Source organism: Lagenorhynchus albirostris, chromosome 1, assembly GCF_949774975.1.
Source record: "Lagenorhynchus albirostris chromosome 1, mLagAlb1.1, whole genome shotgun sequence".
NCBI lineage: Eukaryota > Metazoa > Chordata > Mammalia > Artiodactyla > Delphinidae > Lagenorhynchus > Lagenorhynchus albirostris.
In genome coordinates this window covers 134424478-134443304 of record NC_083095.1, presented here as the reverse complement: position 1 = coordinate 134443304, position 18827 = coordinate 134424478, and the positions used below count along the sequence as shown (strand labels likewise).

The 18827-nt window shown below is 43.1% G+C and overlaps 1 protein-coding gene across 2 annotated transcripts in view; it reads left to right on the top strand.

The window, feature by feature from the left end:
- TMEM266 (transmembrane protein 266) overlaps positions 1 to 18827 on the top strand; it is a 144397-nt gene that overhangs the window by 8674 nt on the left and 116896 nt on the right. Inside the window, exon 1 of one of the 2 annotated variants that reach the window (XM_060154814.1) lies at positions 3250 to 3269. The exons of the other annotated variant lie outside the window; for it this stretch is intronic. The gene's annotated coding sequence lies outside the window, so the exon portion shown is untranslated. Of the gene's footprint in view, positions 1 to 3249; positions 3270 to 18827 lie in introns of those variants that run through there. 2 annotated transcript variants of the gene reach the window in all.

Sequence of the window (18827 nt, the reverse complement as noted above, 5' to 3'; positions counted from 1 at the left end):
ATGCATATGTTGAAACCCTAATCCCCAATGTTATTGTATGTGGAGATAGGATCTTTAGGAGGTAGCTGTCTGCAAGCCAGGAAGAGAGCTCTCACCAGAACTAGACCATACTGGCACCCTGATCTTGGACTTTTCAGTCTCCAGAACTCTGAGGAAATAAGTTTCTGTTGTTTAAGCCCTGCAGTCTATGGTATTTTGTTATGGCAGCCCAAGCTGACTCATGCATCCAGCATCCTCATTGTACAGATGAGGAAACTGGACCCAGAGAGGTAAACGACTTTCCCACGGTCAAGCTACTAGTTAATGGTAGAACTGGAACACAAAACCTAGGTTTCCTGACTCCTAGTCCAATGTCTATTCCCCTTTCCCCACTGCCTCGGGTCATGTAGCACTTTTATTCATTATCTCTAGAACCCGTGGCTCATCACAGTCTTTATACTTGCCCTGTTTATCTCAGCATTGTTGTGAGGATCAGTGAGATGGTACAAAAAAAGGCAGTTTAAGTTTCTGAACTACAAAATATTTTACTAATATAAATATCATACTCAACTCAGATTGTGCCTGGATAGCAGGAATCTATTTGGCTCTGAAAATTGTAAGTTGACCTCTAGTCAAGTTGGAACTTCTGTGAGGTAGTATTAGGCTAGGAGGTCTCAGGTAGGGGGGTTGGCCCTTAGCTTTAGGGAATGAATCAGAGGACGGAGAAGGCAGAAGGAGGTAGGGCACCTGGTTCAGTGGTGTACCATCTCAAAGAACAGCTGAGAGCAAGACAACTGCTCTTTTTTGTTGAGTTGTGAAAGTTGTGGGTGATGTGAGTTTGCCTAGTAAGAGAAATGTCCCTCTTATAAGGACAGAATATCAGAGCTGGAAGAGAGCTTGTGGTACCACTTGGAGTTCCTGGTGGTAAACAACAGAACAGTTTATGAACTATAAAATATTTTATAAATGTAAATACAACCATTCTCAACTTTTATTTATTGAAAATATATCATGAAGGAATATGCTTATCTGAAAGTAACAGTGGCTTGAATAGGTAAAAAACTTATTTTTATTGTGTAAGAAGTCTAAAGGTGGTGGTCCGGGCTTGCCTTGCTGCTCAGAGATATCATCAGAGGCTAGGGTTCTATTTAGCATTTTGTTCCTCATGGTCATGAGTGGCTGCTTCACCTCCAGGCATTTCATCTGTATTCCAGGCAGGAGGAAGGAGAGGGACAAATGTGAAGTGCAAAAGCTTTCTCCTCTCCAGTGCAAAAGCTTTCTCCTCTCCAGGTTTTGCCTTCATTTGGGGGAAGGGACTTATTCCTTTATTTTAATAATCAGAACTGTATCACATGACCACTTCTTAATGCAAAGGCACCTGGGGATTCAAGTATTTTGCTTTCTAGCTTCTAGGGTAGAGGGAAACAAGGGAGAAAGAGGTTGAATGGGGCTTGTGAGTCAAGTTGAAATAACTATCACAGAAGAACATGGCATTTCTGCAGAATCATAGGGGACTAGAGAGCCAGCCTCAGCAAATAAGCAAGGTGGCCAGGCACAGCTCGAGGGCACTGGGCACTCCTGTACTCTTCTAGGCTGGTCACTTCCAGTCAGCATTCATGCCATACCCCTGGACTTCTCCTTCCACCACAGCTAGACTTTTGCATTCTTAAGGATTCAAAGTCCTCAGCTGAGCCTGGGTCACATTTCCATGCTGTAGTATATGGGAGGGGTAGGGAATGAGACTATATGGCCTCCTCTTGGGCTTCCGTGATGGACCAGGAGGGAGTCTGCCTGCATCCCATCTTGGAATTCCTCCAAAACGAGAGGGTAGTCCAATGCTTTGTAGCCACAAATATTCACCATCCCCCTATTTTATAGATGGGGACCCTGGAGCCCAGAAGGAGGAAAGGGCTCAGGCTGTACCACTGAGTGGGTGAAGGGCAGAGGCGGGGTTTTGTCTTATCCTCGTGCACCCGATCTGGTTGGTTCCAGGGAGGCAGCTCCCCTCAGAATCTTCCCCTCAGAGTCCTTGACATTTCCTAAGGTGAGGGGATTTGTCCTTGGAGGCAGCCCCTCCTTTTCCCAGCAGTCCGTGGGCAGTTCCCTTTCTCTCCCCAGGACCTTCCCAGCGGCTCCTTCCTCTCTGTGTAATGTCTTCCTTTCCAAAAGTAAGAACTACCCTCCCACCTTGCAAACAACACTTAGGACTCTTCTAAGAGAATACTGACTGGGATTTTTTTTATGAAGATACTAGGTGGTACGTATCCCCACCTTCTAAAGAGGAACAGCTAGGCACAACCGCTCCAGATTTATGTAAAGGTGGTTGAACTTTTCTGGCTGCCATCACCCACCTATATAGCCTGTGTGAAGAAAAGACTAGACATTCAAGGAGAGTTGATTCCCTGGGCAGAGTGTGAGGGACAGTGCAATGGTGGGGGGTGGGAGAGCGGGGAGAGCCTTGATTCCTCCCAGCCAAGGGAGAGGGCTCCCAGAGCACCATCAGTTTGGTGCCCCTGACTCAGATCCTTTGGAGGTTCCCATAAGGCCTTTTCAGAAGCCATAGCTGCCTCCCACGGCACATTCGGCATTTGGACACCAGCCCAGAGAATGCTGTCAGCCGAGGGAGATCTAGAAACAGTCAAGTGCAGAGACTTTAGTCCCTTGACTTCAATCCTTGACAACTCCCCCACCCCAGGCCCACCAGTGATCCTGGGAAACCAGAGCCGTGGAAGAAGGGGAGGAGGAGAGAAAGCAGATTTCACCCCCTTCCCCATCACAAGACCTCAAGCTGTGAGCCATGATCACAGACAGTCTGAGCCATGATCAGAGGAAGAGCTTTGAGCTGGATGTGAGATTGAAAACTTGATTTAGACCAGATGAGTTTTTTTTTTTGAAACACCTGAAAATTAGTCTTAATGGCTGAAATGAGGTGGTTCTCGAAAGTGTAACCAGAAAGCTATAGAGTCTGTTTGAAGACAAAGGTTGGAGAGAAATAAAGCTGTTCTAGTCGTAACCACATTCAGGCTGTTGTTACTCTCCTTTTCCAAAGATAACATTCCAACTTTTGAGAAGAAGCACGGGACTAAGGTATGAGGATTTCTGGAGTCCAGCCCCAGCTATTCCACACGCTAGGAGGGCAGCTCTAGAACAGTCACTTTACTCTCCTGGGTCTTGGCATCCTCTCCCCAAATGATGGGATTGTGCTTTGTGGTTTAGGTGTTCCAGAATAATTTCTCTACTCCTCTGAACCGTGCAGTGACTTAAAACAGCAGGACAAAATAATTCGCACAGTGAGTTTGCTTTTCAAATTGTACTTCGGTTCTAGTTGTTGGAAGACTCAAGCATAGATGAATGGCATTTGGCAGGAGAAAACCTTAGTACACCCGAAACCCTTAATTATACACGATAGGCAGCTCTGTAGCTTGGTCTGTGTCAAAAGATGCCACATTATCAAATGACACATGGTAGAGATATTCAGAGTTTTTGCAACAGCTTGTTCATCTGTAGCATGATTGGCCTGTGTCAGGTAGCATCCACGTTTTCACCTGAGTCTGCGTTTGAAAACCTGAGGGCTCCTGTATTTAGATTAAAGGCCTCTTGTCTGGTTCCTGTAAAGATGAGTCCGTTGAAATTGATGACACTCAATAGGAAGTTTGGGGCCCATAGCTAGTGACACGTATTTATTTCCAGAGTTTGTATGTAGTTAAATATTATCACCACACTAGGTATAAGTTTTATACACAGCTCTTTATGTATTTTATTACATATGTAATATATAAAAATCACACATAAGTAATACATAAATACTTTTCCTGCAATAAGAAAATCATATGTAATCATATGTAACCCTAAAGATAATTATTATTCCCCTTTTGTTCCTATCCTTTCAGACTTGTTATACATGTATACATATATTAATTATCTTTTTCTTTTCATTATTATTTTGGTAAAATACACATAACATAGAATTTACCAGTTTGACTAATTTTTTTTTTTTTTTTTTTTTTTTGCGGTACGTGGGCCTCTCACTGTTGTGGCCTCTCCCGTTGCGGAGCACAGGCTCCGGAGGTGCAGGCTCAGCGGCCATGGCTCACAGGCCTAGGCGCTCAGCGGCATGTGGGATCTTCCCGGACCGGGGCACGAACCCATGTCCCCTGCATCGGCAGGCGGACTCTCAACCACGGCGCCACCAGGGAAGCCCCAGTTTGACTATTTTTAAATGTACAGTTTAGTGACATTAAGTACATTCACATTAAGTTCTGGAGATCTGTACGAAATAGAGCCTATCATTAAGTACATTCACACTGTTGTGCAGCCATCACCACCATCCATGTCCAGAACTCTTTTCGTCTTGTGAAACCGAAACTCTGTACCTGTTAAACACAAAAACTCCTTTGCAGCTCCACACCCCCCTACACACACTCTGTGGTATTGATGTCACAAATTTTCTCTTTATATCTTACATTTTTAGGTAGTATACGTTCAGTTTAATAACCTGCTGAAGACAGCAAGGAGGCCTGTGTAACCAAAGTGCTGTGATGAAGGGGGTAGGAAATGAAACTGGAAAGGGAGCTTGCAGGGCCTTGTGGACCATGGTGAGCACTTGGACTTCATTTAAAATTAACTGGGACGTCTTTGGATAGTGGAGGGCAGAGGAGTAACATGACTTAGTTTTTCTCAGAAGGTTCACTGGGCTCCTCTTTAGAGCGTGACTGGTAGGGGTTGGGAGAGGAAACAGGAGAGCAGTGGGGAGGCTCTTTCAGGTGAGAGTTGATGGTGGCGTGGATCAGGTTGCTCTCAGTGGAAGCAGAGGCAAGTGGTTGGATTCTGGATATATGTTGAAGGTAGAGCTGGTAGGATTTGCTGATGGATTGGTTGTGGGGTGGGAGAGAAAGAGGAGTCAAGGTTGACTTCAAGGTTCTGGGCTTGAGCAACTGAATGAAACTGCCGTTTCCCGAAGTGGAGACGGAGGAGGAGGAGATTTTAGGTGGGGGGAAATGAAGAGTTCTGTTTCAATCACGTTAAGTTTTACAGTCTATTAGATGTCTCACTAAAGAGGTTCAAGTAGGCAGGCAGATATGCAAGTCTGGAGTTCAGGGGAAAGAATGGGGCCAGAAATAGAAATTTTGGAGAAAGCCTGTGTGGATGACATTTTAAGCCGTGAGATTGAATGAGCTCACCTAGGCCCTGGCAGAGAGGATAGATGTATAAGATATGAGGCTTGAGTACTGAGCCCTGGGGCACGTCACCATTTAGAGGTCAAGAGGAGGTGGAGGACCCAGGGAAGGAAACTGAGAAGGAACATCCAATGAGGGCAGAGAAAAAGAGAACAAAATACTTCAAGAAGAAGGAATGAGCGGTCCGTTGTGTCTAATGCGGCTGAGAAACTGAGTGTTGTATTTAGCAGCATGAAGGTCATGGCTCGTACTTGGGATGCGGCTCCCGTCACCAGGGTCTGTGTCTAACCGATGATGTGGCGGGGACTCCTGAATCAGGCAGTTCTCCTTCCTTTTAGTGCTTCTGATTCTTAGTGTTCTTCTGTCAGATATTCACATACATTTTGAAATTGGGGCTATATTTTGTCTACACAGATGCTTCACCAAATCCTGTCTGGGAGGAGAGGAAGACACTTTGGGTCCTCTAACTTTCCTTCCTGAAAGATCTATGCCATATTTCTTGATAGAAAATCACATTCCCTGTCTTAACAGTTACCACTTACGTAAAAGAACTTTACCTTTTAGCTGAATGTTAAACATCTCATCCTCTAGGAGATAATTATCTTATTTTCTAAATCAGTTGACTCAAAACAAGTATTCTCTCTTCTCTTGGACCTTCCAAGCAAACAGGTGTTTTTTTCCTGCCTCACAATGGAGAGTAGTCTTGTTTTGGTGTGATCTGTGCTTTAACCATCACTAGTTCCCCTTACATTCATCAACCAACAGTTATTTAACAAAATTCCGACAATAGACTGTATTATATGCATCGAGTCTAATTGGAGAAAGAAACTCTCAGGAAGAGTTTATCAAGTCCCAGGCACAAGTGATTCCCACGGTCAGGGTAGGAAGACCTCAGAGGAAAGCAGGATTGTGAGAAGCTGTGGAGAGTAAGAAAATGTCATGCCCTGGGAAGGCGAGGGGTTAGCTGGGCCTCAAAAGGTAGAAAGGATTTGAAGAGGTAGAGTAAAAGATAATCATGCCAGATATTTGATATCATAGTCAAATTTAATGCTAATTGCAATTACAGTTTATAGTGACAGATTGGCCTGAAGAGATGTCAGAGATAATTCGCATTGAATCATGAGCCCATGAAACCCATTCACACTGGCCTGTGCTTGAGAGGCCTATGATATCAAGATTCTAGATTTCCTTTCAGAGGGATATTGATGGTATATAGCGGTAGTGAGGTGCCTTAGAATTTAGAAATAAGATTGCCTTAATTTAACTCTTCAGTCTTATTCATGTATGAGACACTGAAGATGTATGAATACAGATAGATAGGTCCAGTGTTCAAAAGCCTCGAATGGTGACGCCAAATCCCCCCAACTGCGAAAGATACTCACATGAAGTCCCCAGAACCTGTAAATGTTACCTTATTTGGAAAAAGATGTGATTAAGTTAAGGATCTTGAGATGAGGTAATTCTGGATTATCAGTATGAAAGTCACGGAGAAAAAGACGTGGCAGTGTGGCCACGGAGGCAGAGATTGGAGTGATGAGACCCAAGCCAAGGAACACCTGGAGTGACCAGAAGCTGGAAGAGGCCAGGACCAGATTCTCCCCCAGAGCCTTCAGAGGGAGCCCAGCCCCACTGACACACTGGTTTTGGACCTTTGGCCTCAAGAACCGTAAGAGAATAAATTTCTATTCTTTAAAAAGAATACCACCAGGCTTCCCTGGTGGCACAGTGGTTGAGAGTCCGCCTGCCGATGCAGGGGACACGGGTTCATGCCCCGGTCCGGGAAGATCCCACATGCCGCGGAGCGGCTGGGCCCGTGAGCCGTGGCCGCTAAGCCTGCGCGTCCGGAGCCTGTGCTCCGCAACGGGAGAGGCCACAACAGTGACAGGCCCGCGTACCGCCAAAAAAAAAAAAAAAGGAATACCACCAAGTTTGTCGTACTTTGTTATAGTAGCTACAGGAAACTAATGCAGGCGGTATTAGTTATTATGGTATTAAACAAATTGTAAATGTGGGTTTGGAAGAACCCAGAACTTTAGTTAAGGTTACCTGCTTTGTGATCTTAGGGAGGCAAGTCCAGACATAACTGTAATATAGCAAGTTTAAACATAATCATTTAACACCCTGTTTAGAGGACAGCTATGTGAATGGAAGTGGGGCAGTTGGCCCCAGACCATGGAGAAGAAGAGCCAGAAAACCAGAAACTTGCAGTGAATGCTGCAGACAGGCGGGCCTGAACTTTGCGGTCTGTCATGGTACAGGGAAGGCCACTGGGCCTCTCTATGGCCTGGATGGAGTCCCTTCCTCTTTGCTTGCTAGGTGGTGCCCTGCCTCCTAGCTTTCATTCCATACAACTTACAGTCACTGATCAGCTTCCAGGTGTGCTGACTCTGGGCCCCTGCCAGTGAACTTGAGCATTTTGGATCCTGAAAGAGAAGCTTTCTCTCTTTCTCACACACATACAGATCAATACATTTGCAGCCTTGTTTTTATTCCTTGGGAATTTGATTAGCATGATTTAGCTAATCATGCTAAGGTTGACTCAACCTTGAGATTGACAAAACTAGAAGCCGCATCCTGACACTTACTGAATTTGCCAGCCAAAGCCACACGATGAGACTTTTTGATAGACAGCCTTCAGATCTTCCAGATACTATCTAGTGTTATTGTTGATCCCTCCCTGCTAACTCAGGGACATCATGCTTCTCCCTCAATTTAAAATCTGGGAAATGCATTTATTCAGCAGACATTTTTTCTTGGCGCTCACATATAGGGGTGTAGCTAGGGGCTGGAGAGCTCCTAAACATGCCCTTTAGGGAGAATGACCTCAGCTCCTGTATTTGTTTCCTAGGGATGGTGTAACAAAGTACAACAAACTGAGTGGCTTAAAAGAACAGAAATTCATTCTCTCACAGTTCTGGAGGCCATAAGTCTAAGATCAAGGAGTCAACAGGGCTATATTCCCTCCAGAAGCTCTAGGGGCGAATCCTTCTTTGCCAGTTCTGGTGGATTCAGGTCTTCCTTGGCTTGTGGCCTCATCGCTCCAAGCTCTGCATCTGTCTTCATTTGACCTTCTCTGTCTCCTCTTCTGTCTCTTATATGGAAAGCTGTCATTGGATTAGGGCCTACCCTACTCCATATAACCTTATCTTAACTAATTACAAAGACTGATTTCTGAATAAGATCACATTCTGAGGTTCTGGGTGGACATGAATTTTGTGGGGACACTATTCAACTGACTATATAGCTCCTCAAGTTGGAAAAGCTGTCAGGGCTGGAATGAGTCTTAGGTTATGCTAAAATAAATGTGAGTCAACTACAGCACAGACTAAGTAGATACCAATTTGTTAAGTGCATGGGCTGTAAGATAATAAGGAAGCTTGGTAACGATCAAGAGACCACCCTCTCTGGTGGCAGCAGTGATACACAATGATGTCTCCTGTTAATATCCCTAAAGGCACCTCTCCAAATGGAACCTGCCCATCTGGCTCTCCTGCCCTCCTCTAATTCAGATCACTCCAGCAGTACTGCTCTCTACAGGTGGAACTAGTTCCCACATCGCCTGCTGTTCTCTGTGGGTGTGGATACCTGTCTCCTGGTGCAGGATCTTCACAGCTTTGTAGCTTTCCATGGACACTGGCAATTCTTCCAAAGGCTCTTTTACTCCTCTTGGGATAGGTTTGTCTTCTAAGGGCTGCCCCACCCGTAGTCATTCTGGTTATCACCCAAGTTATTGCCATCTTGGCATTTGTGCCCCGAGCTCAAAAGGTCACATGAAGGCATGTCTCCATGGCACTCTTGGACTCCATGGGACTCTGTGGAGAAGTTATTGATGTCATCTTTAGTTAGGTTAGCCTGTGATGTACTCCAGTGTTGGTTTTTTTCTGATCCTTCCCATCTCAATAAGAAGACAATGTGTTCTATGCCAAAGTGTTACATTCTAGCCTCCCAAACTGTCTTCTTATTCCTCATACACTGGTATGAGACCCTGGAGGGCACATTATGCAAATTAAACTGACCCTATAGGCAAAAACTGCCTGTCCCACCTTGCACTGTGCCTAGGCTACAGCTGTATTGGAGCAAAACATCTGAAACCAGTGAGAAGGGACAAGAACTCACGTTCTGTGGCTCCCAAGTTGCCACAGGCCTTGAGTTCCAAATCCAGGTCACCCACTCACTGACAGTGTAGATCCAGGAAAGGTTTGTAACCTCCTTGAACCCAAGTTCTGTACATTGTAATTTATCTGTAAATTGGGCCTAAAACTATATACTTTGAAAAATTATGAAAATTTAGTGAGATGGCGAATGTATGTGAAAACTCCCAGCATTGTGCTGGTTGCACAGTCACCAGTCCATAAATCTGCTACCATGATTATGGGCAGAATCCATGACACAGCTGACAAAAAGTGATTGTCTGATAGCACCATGCAGATTCAGGAAAATGTCCAGTGAACCACGTGACTGTAATAACTACCAAGAGTTAGTGTCTTTTCTCTAGATCTTTCCCCATTTTCCTGCCCTTTTCTCTTACCTCAAAGGAAGAATGATTATTCCTTTTCAAAACTGAAAATCTATGTATTTGTGATTCCATCCTTTCCACCTATGGCAGAACTGTATTTACATATTTCATCCCTTTACCTCTGTTGGCTGTATTCCCTCAACAAACCCAAGTTGTGCCTTTGCTTAAAAACACTCTTCCCCCAACTTTGCAGCCCACCCAGGATACATGTAATCTCTCTTTCCATTAGCTGTCAAACTCCTTGAACACTTCTAAAATTGACTAATTCACAAATGTCTGTTTCACATGACCCTGTCGCTGGGTACAGTGATGGACAGTGGACAGCCATCATGGCTGTCAGCAGAGGATGATACTACCAGGTCTGCTGCTGTTCTGTCTTGACCAAGACGGTGGCCACATGTGAGCAGCTTCTGGTCTGGCCCTTGCCCAACTCTTTTCCCTCACACGGGGCCCATTAGTCTCTGTTCTCAAACCTCTGCCAGCTTAATTTCAGTTTCCTGAACAGTCTCAGGTTCTCTCCCACAATAAGGAGCAACACACTTCACCTGATTAGTTCCTGTGCCTCCTTTAGATTCCAGTATTATTTGCTCAGGGAAACCTTCCATGCCCCCTCCACCCTATTTAGGACAGATTCTTGTTTACATATTCGTAGACTCATCACTCCCTGTGTTCAGACCACTTAACTCAGTTTCTAATTCTGCATTTGTGAGTGTGATTACTTGGCTTTCTTCTCCACCCTTCCCTAAGCTCTAGGAGAGCAGGGACCATGACTGTTATTACTCATTCTATGCATAGCAGCTAGTATAGTGTCTGTCTGGTGGTAGACCATCATTAAATAATGGTAGTAGTGTCTTCCAGGAGCTACTCCAGTAGCAAGTAGAAAATAATGTGTTCTAGTGCTTTGAGCAGAGTATTCTAATGGAGTTGTATCCTGTATGTTAAGGGAGCACAGAATAGCAGCAATTAACTCACAGGGGTGTGGGTACAGGTGTGAAGTAATCAGCACATAGCTCTGAAAAGATGAGTAGGCATTTGCTATGCAAATGCAGCAGAGGGAAGGACTTAAACAAAGAAGTGAAAGAACTTCATGAGTTGAGGGAACTGAGTGAGGTTAGTATGACTGGAGTGAAGGGAACATGTGGAGAAGTAGCAAGAGATGAAGCTGGACAATTGGGACACAAATAATGGAGAGCCTTGCCTATTTCCTTTGGAATGTGAACATAGGTGGAGAGAGCCAGAGATGGTCTTTAAGTAGGAAAATAGTATGACAGATTTGCATTTGAAAAAGACTTGTTTTGGCAACTGGAACTCTCAGACATGGCTGGTGGAATTATAAAATACTAGAACCATACTGGAAAGCCGTTTCGCGGTTTCTTATAAAATTTAACATACACCTATCCCGTGAACTGGCAATTCTACTCCTGCATACTTCTCTAAAATTGAAAATATTATGTCCAAAAAAGACTGACACAGAAATGTTCATGACAGCTTTTTCATACGAGCCAATACTAGAAACAACTCAATTTTTCATCAACAGATGAATAGAAAAATAAGTTATGGTATATCCATACAGTTGGATACTACTCAGCAATATAAAGGAACAAACTAGTGAAAATGCTATAACCTAGATGACTCTCACAGACACTGTGTTGACTGAAGAATCCAGACACAAGATAATCCATACCATGTGACTCCATTTATATACAGTTCTAGAACAGGCAAAACTAATCTATGGTAATAGAAATCAAGATATCAGCTGCCTCTGGGTATCAGGGGCTTGACTGAAAAGAATCACAAGGGAACTTTCTGAGACTACAGAAATGTTGTATATCCTGATTCGGGTGGTGGTTCTGTTTAAACCCATCAAACTTTACACTTATAATTTGTGTGTTTTATTGTGTGTAAATTATGCATCCATTTTTTTAAGTACTAGAGGAAAAAGACTTCTTTGGAAGCAGTTGGAGCGTGCTGGAAGAGGGATTGAGAATTGAATTGGGGAGACTAACAATGCAGCTGAAAATTTTTAGGGCTGGGGTTTAAGCTGTGGGTTTGGAAAAAGAGGGGATACATTTCTGGATTTTTGAGGTAATAGGATTTTTTTTCTCTTCTCTCCTCAACCCCCTCCCCTCTAGCAACCACCTGTTAGTTCTCGGTATCAGTGCCTCTGTTATTTAGTTATGTTGTTCATTTACTTTGTTTTTTAAATTCCATATGTAAGTGAAATCATACAGTATTGTCTTTCTCTGTCTGTATTATTTCACTTAGCACCTCTAGGTCCATCCATGTTGTCACAAATGGCAAGATTTCATTCTTTTTTATGGCCAAGTAATACTCCATTGTGTGTGTGTATGTGTGTGTGTGTATCTATAAATCTGTATATCACCACTTCTTTATCCATTTTTCTGTTGATGGGCACTTAGATTGCTTCCATATCTTGGCTATTGTTAATAATGCTGTAATTAACATAGGGGTGCATATATCTTTTCATTTTCTTTGGATAAATACCCAGGAGTGGAATTGCTTGATTGTATGGTAGTTCTATTTGCAGTTTTTTAAGGGGCCTCCATACTGGTTTCCAGAGTAGCTGCACCAATTTACATTACCACCAACAGTGCACAAGGGTTCCCTTTTTCCACATCTTCACCAACACTTGTCATCTCTTGTCTTTTTGATAATGGCCATTCTGACAGGTGTGAGGTGATATCTCATTGTGGTTTTGATTTGCATTTCCATGATGATTAGTGATGTTGAGCATCTTTTCATGTGTCTTTTGACCATCTGTATGTCTTCTTTGGAAAACTGTCTATTCAACTCCTCTGCCCCCCCCCCGCCTTTTTTTTTTGCGGTACGCGGGCCGCTCACTGTTGTGGCCTCTCCCATTGCGGAGCACAGGCTCCGGATGCGCAGGCTCAGCGGCCATGGCTCACGGGCCCAGCCGCTCCGCGGCATGTGGGATCTTCGCAGACCGGGGCACGAACCCGCGTGCCCTGCATCGGCAGGCGGACTCTCAACCACTGCGCCACCAGGGAAGCCCATCTCTGCCCATTTTTTAATCGGGTTTTTTGTCTTCTAGATGTTGGGTTGTGTAAGTTCTTTGTGTATTTTGGATATTAACGCCTTATCAGTTATATCATTTGCAGATATCTTCTCCCATTCAGTAGGCAGCCTTTTCATTTTGTTAATAGTTTCCTTCACTGTGCAAAAGCTTTTTAGTTTGATGTAGTCCTATTTGATTATTTTTGCTTCTGTTTCCCTTGCCTGAGGAGACATCCAAAAACGTATTGCTAAGACTGATGTCAAAGAGCATACTGCCTATGCTTTCTTCTAGAAGTTTTATGGTTTCAGGTCTTTTTCTATGATGATCTTTTATTTATTTATTTTTTGCCACACGGCATGTGGGATCTTAGTTCCCTGACCAGGGATTGAACACGCACCCCATGCATTGGAAGCACAGAGTCTTAACCACTGGACTGCCAGGGAAGTCCCCCAGGTCTTACATTTAAGTCTTTAATTCATTTTGAGTTTATTCTTGTATATGGTGTAAGAGGGTAGTCAGTCTGATTCTTTTGCATGTAGTTTTGCCTAGTTTTCCTAATACCATTTATTGAAGAGGCTGTCTTTTCCCCATTGAATATTCTTGCCTCCTTTGTCGTAGGTGGATTGACCATATAAGTGTGGGTTCATTTATGGGCTCTCTATTCTGTTCCATTGATCTATGTGTCTGTTTCTATGCCAGTACCATATAGTTTTGATTACTGTAGATTTGTAGTTTGAAATCAGGGAGTGTGATACCTCCAGCTTTGTCTTCTTTCTTAAGACTGCTTTGGCTATTCAGGGTCTTTTGTGTTTCTATACAAATTTTAGAATTATTTGTTCTAGTTCTGTGAAAAAATGCCATTGGCATTTTGATAGAGATTGCATTGAATCTGTAGATTGCCTTGAGTGATATGTTCATTTTAACAATATTAATTCTTCCAATCCATGAGCACAGTATGTCTTTCCATTTGTTTGTGTCATCTTTGATTTCTTCCATCAATGTCTTATAGTTTTTCTGAGTACAAGTCTTTTACTTCCTTAGTTATATTTATTCCTAGGCATTTTATTCTTTTTTTTTTTTTTTTTTTTTTTTTGTGGTACGCGGGCCTCTCACTGTTGTGGCCTCTCCCGTTGCAGAGCACAGGCTCCGGATGCGCAGGCTCAGCGGCCATGGCTCACGGGCCCAGCCGCTCCGCGGCATGTGGGATCTTCCCGGACTGGGGCACGAACCCGTGTCCCTTGCATCGGCAGGCGGACTCTCAACCACTGTGCCACCAGGGAAGCCCCATTTTATTCTTTTTGATGTGATTGTAAATGGGATTGCTTTCTTGTGATTTCTCTTTCTGCTGGTTCTTTTTTAGTGTATAAAATGAAGGTGATAGGAATAACAAAACTTAAAAAGTGATAAGAGGAAAGAGTTAAGAAAACTTCAGGTTGTACCCTTTGGTAGGTAGGTATAGTTGGTGAAAATTGGGAAGCAAGTTTTCGAGGGAGCTTTTTGGTGGTGGGAGATGAGTTGAGTTCCAGAAATGTGAGCTTGCTGTGCCCCTGGGGCATCTACACATCCAACAGGTGGAGTTAAATATGGGTCTGAAGCCTGGGGATATTCCAAGGCTGGAGATAAGGATGTGGGGTCGCCAAGAGGTAGGCATCATTGCAATCATCATGAATGGGAGCAGAGACAAGATCTAAAAACAGAACCTTGGAAACCTTGACATTTAAAGGGCAGTAGAGAACAAGGAGCCCATGAAGGAATCTGAGGAGATGTAAAAATGTGCCTCATAGAAGCCAAAGAAGGGGAAAGTGATTCAAGAAATAGGCAGGGTTGATGTCAAATGCTGTAGCAGTCAGGTCAGAAAAGAACTGCTTCCACACCACTTCCTCTCTCCTAAGCCCTTCAGATCTCATCAGCTCCTTCTTCATGCTACTGAAATGCTTTTTCCTGAAGGTGGCCAGAGACCTCCAAGTCTCCAGATACCGTGACCTATTCCCAGCTTCATCTTCAACCTCCCTGCAGCATTTGACATCATTGACCATCTCCTTCTCCTTGAAATTCTCTCCCCTAGGCCTTTGTGACTCTATTGGGTCCTTATTACCCTCACGCAACCCTTTCCATGGTTCCCCTTCCTGCTCCTGAACATACTCGTTCCCTGAGGTTTTGCCTTCTTTTCTTCCCTTGACATCGAATTGAAGCATCTTCTCATGGTTAGATCTGTGCTGGGTGCTGATGATACCAGTAAGTGTAACACAGGCCTGGCTTCCCAGGAGTTGACAGCATAGCCACAGAGGAATAGGAAAATAGATCTCAACAATATTGTATGCTAAAAAGTTATTAGCAGGGTTCTCTGGGAATGTGGAAGGACAACTGAGCCTGAAAAAGTTAGGAATGAAACAGTAAATAAGAATGCATAGCGCCGTGAAGGGGAAAGTCTAGGAAGGGATGGGATCCTCAGAAATTTCTATGGCTGAAGTGTATGTAGAAAATGTGGGGGTGAAGGATGAGAGGAGGGGTGAAAATATAAATGTAGAGAGGTAAATTGCAAAGTATTTTGTATAATCCTAAGGAGTTGAAGCACTGTTCTCTATATATAAGCAGTAGGGAGCCAGCTGGGGTCTTAAACAGAGGAAAGGTATGATCACACACACACAAAAATTTTTGGAAGGTAACTAGCTGAATGAAGGATAGAGAGACTGGGAGGAGGCTGGGGACAGAGGGGCCAGTTAGGGGGCTGTTTCTGTAATTCAAGTGAGAAATGATGAGAATTCGAATTAAGGTAGCAGTGAGAATAGGGAAGATGATGAAATTCCAGAGATATTTCTGATATAGACTTGAATAGATTAGGCGACTGGTTGGGAGATATGAAAGAGGGAGAGGTTGAGGATGACGGCACAGTTCTTAAATAGGGAGACTTGGGTCAATGGTGACTCCATGATCCCAAATTAAAACCACAAGAATGGAAATAGCCTTTGAATGGAGGTAAACTAATGATTAAGATTCAGACATACTCGGCAATTCCCTGGCAGTCCAGTGGTTACGACTCAGTGCTTTCACTGCGAAGGGCGCGGGTTTGACCACTGGTTGGGGAACTAAGATTCCACAAGCTGTGCAGCACAGCCAAAAAAAAAAAGATTTAGACATACTAATTTTTTTTAACATCTTTATTGGAGTATAATTACTTTACAATGGGGTATTAGTTTTTGCTTTATAACAAAGTGAATCAGCTATACATATACATATATCCCCATATCTCCTTCCTCTTGCGTCTCCCTCCCACCCTCCCTATCCCACCCCTCTAGGTGGTCACAAAGCACCGAGCTGATCTCCCTGTGCTATGCAGCTGCTTCCCACTAGCTATTTATTTTACATTTGGGAATGTATATATGCCCATGCCACTCTCTCACTTCATCCCAGCCTACCCTTCCCCATCACTGTGTCCTCAAGTCCATCCTCTACGTCTGCATCGTTATTCCTGTCCTGACCTTAGGTTCTTCAGAAACTTTTTTTAGATTCCATATATGTGTGTTAGCATACGGTATTTGTTTTTCTCTTTCTGACTTACTTCACTCTGTATGACAGACTGTAGGTCCATCCACCTCACTGCAAATAATTCAATTTCGTTTCTTTTTATAGCTGAGTAATATTCCATTGTATATATGTGCCACATCTTCTTTATCCATTCATCTGTTGATGAACACTTAGGTTGTGTCAATGTCCTGGCGATTGTAAATAGAGCTGCAATGAACATTGTGGTATATGACTCTCTGAATTATGGTTTTCTCAGGGTATATGCCCAATAGCAGGATTGCTGGGTTGTATGGTAGTTCTATTTTTAGGTTTTTAAGGAACGTCCATACTGTTCTCCATAGTGGCTGTATCAATTTACATTCCCACCAGCAGTGCAAGAGGGTTCCCTTTTCTCCACACCCTCTCCAGCATTTATTGTTTCTAGATTTTTTGATGTTGGCCATTCTGACTGGTGTGAGGTGATACCTCACTGTAGTTTTGATTTGCATTTCTCTAATGATTAATGATGTTGAGCATCCTTTCATGTGTTTGTTGGCAGTCTGTATATGTTCTTTGGAGAAATGTCTATTTAGGTCTTCTGCCCATTTTTGGATTGGCTTGTTTGTTTTTTTGATATTGAGCTGCATGAGCTGCTTGTTAATTTTGGAGATTAATCCTTTGTCATTTGCTTCATTTGCAAGTGTTTTCTCCCATTCTGAGGGTTGTCTTTTGGTCTTGTTTATGTTTTTCTTTGCTGTGCAAAAGCTTTGAAGTTTCATTAGGTCTCATTTGTTTATTTTTGTTTTTATTTCCATTTCTCTAGGAGGTGGGTCAAAAAGGATCTTGCTGTGATATATGTCATAGAGTGTTCTGCCTATGTTTTCCTCTAAGAGTTTTATAGTGTCTGGCCTTACATTTAGGTCTTTAATCCATTTGGAGTTTATTTTTGTGTATGGTGTTAGGGAGTGTTCTAATTTCATTCTTTTATATATAGCTGTCCTGTTTTCCCAGCACCACTTACTGAAGAGGCTGTCCTTTCTCCATTGTATATTCTTGCCTCCTTTATCAAAGATAAGGTGACCATATGTGTGTGGGTTTATCTCTGGGCTTTCTATCCTGTTCTATTGATCTATATTTCTGTTTTTGTGCCAGTACCATACTGTCTTGATTACTGTAGCTTTGTAGTATAGTCTGAAGTCCAGGAGCTTGATTCCTCCAGCTCTGTTTTTCTTTCTCCAGATTGCTTTGGCTCTTCAGGGTCTTTTGTGTTTCCATACAAATTGTGAAATTTTTTGTTTTAGTTCTGTGAAAAATGCCATTGGTAGTTTGATAGGGATTTCATTGAATCTATAGATTGCTTTGGATAGTATAGTCATTTTCACAATGTTGATTCTTCCACTCCAAGAACATGGTATATCTCTCCATCTATTTGTATCATCTTTAATTTTTTTTCATCAATGTCTTATAGTTTTCTGCATACAGGTCTTTTGTCTCCTTAGATGTACTAATTTTGAAATTATTATGCAGAGTTTAGTTAGAGCTCTGTTTCAACACAGAGATGGTGGCTGAAGTCCTGGTGTTAGATGAGCCTTTTCAGAAAGCCCATGTAGAAGAGACCGTCAGTGGGCAGAGATGGAGCATCAAAGAATATCAGCATTGAAGGTTTGTGAAAAGAAGGAAAAACTTTAAAGGAAATAAAAGCAGAAAGGAAGGAAAGAACAAAGAATCCCCAAAACCAAGAGAATAAAGAGTTTTAAGCATCAGACGGTCATCAGCAATGTCAACTTTCACAGAAAGTTTCAGGACTAAAGGTGTCCATTGTGTTTGGTAGTTAGGAGGCTCCTGACTAACATATCAAGATCATTTTTATTGCAGGGCAGGGGTGGAAACCACAGTGTTGAAGTAGGAAGAGAAAAATTAGAAAAAGCGTAATGTAAAATTATGTCACATTCAGGCATGCAAATACTCAGAACATCTCCTTTCCACATAATTTTACTCAGGAAAATTACTTGAGGATGTAACTCCAGCGTAAATAAAAGGAATTCAGCGAAGAGGAGGACATGGTATCTGAGGTGGAAAAAAATGGAACCGGGCCTCCCTGGTGGCGCAGTGGTTGGGAGTCCGCCTGCCGATGCAGGGGACGTGGGTTCGTGCCCCGGTCCGGGAGGATCCCACGCGCCGCGGAGCGGCTGGGCCCGTGAGCCATGGCCGCTGGGCCTGCGCGTCCGGAGCCTGTGCTCCGCAACGGGAGAGGCCACAGCGGTGAGAGGCCCGCGTACCACAAAAAAAAAAAAAAAGGAACCAAGCCAGGATAACAGCTGTGCAGCAGATCCATAGAGTAATGTGTCCAAAATTCACCATTTAACAGGAAAATTAGAAATCATGATGATCTTACCATAAGATGAAGAAAACATATATATCTACTTTCTGTAAGAAAAAAGGCAGTGAGAAACTTCAGAAATATAAAGAAAAACCTGCGGAAGACGTCTGGACTAAGCGCGAAGCATACTAAAGTATAGAATGATTTTGAGCAGCTTGATGGCGTACAAGAAAAGAAAAACAAACCTATATACTTGAACTTTTTCCATCCAGAAACTTCGATAGAAATAGTGTT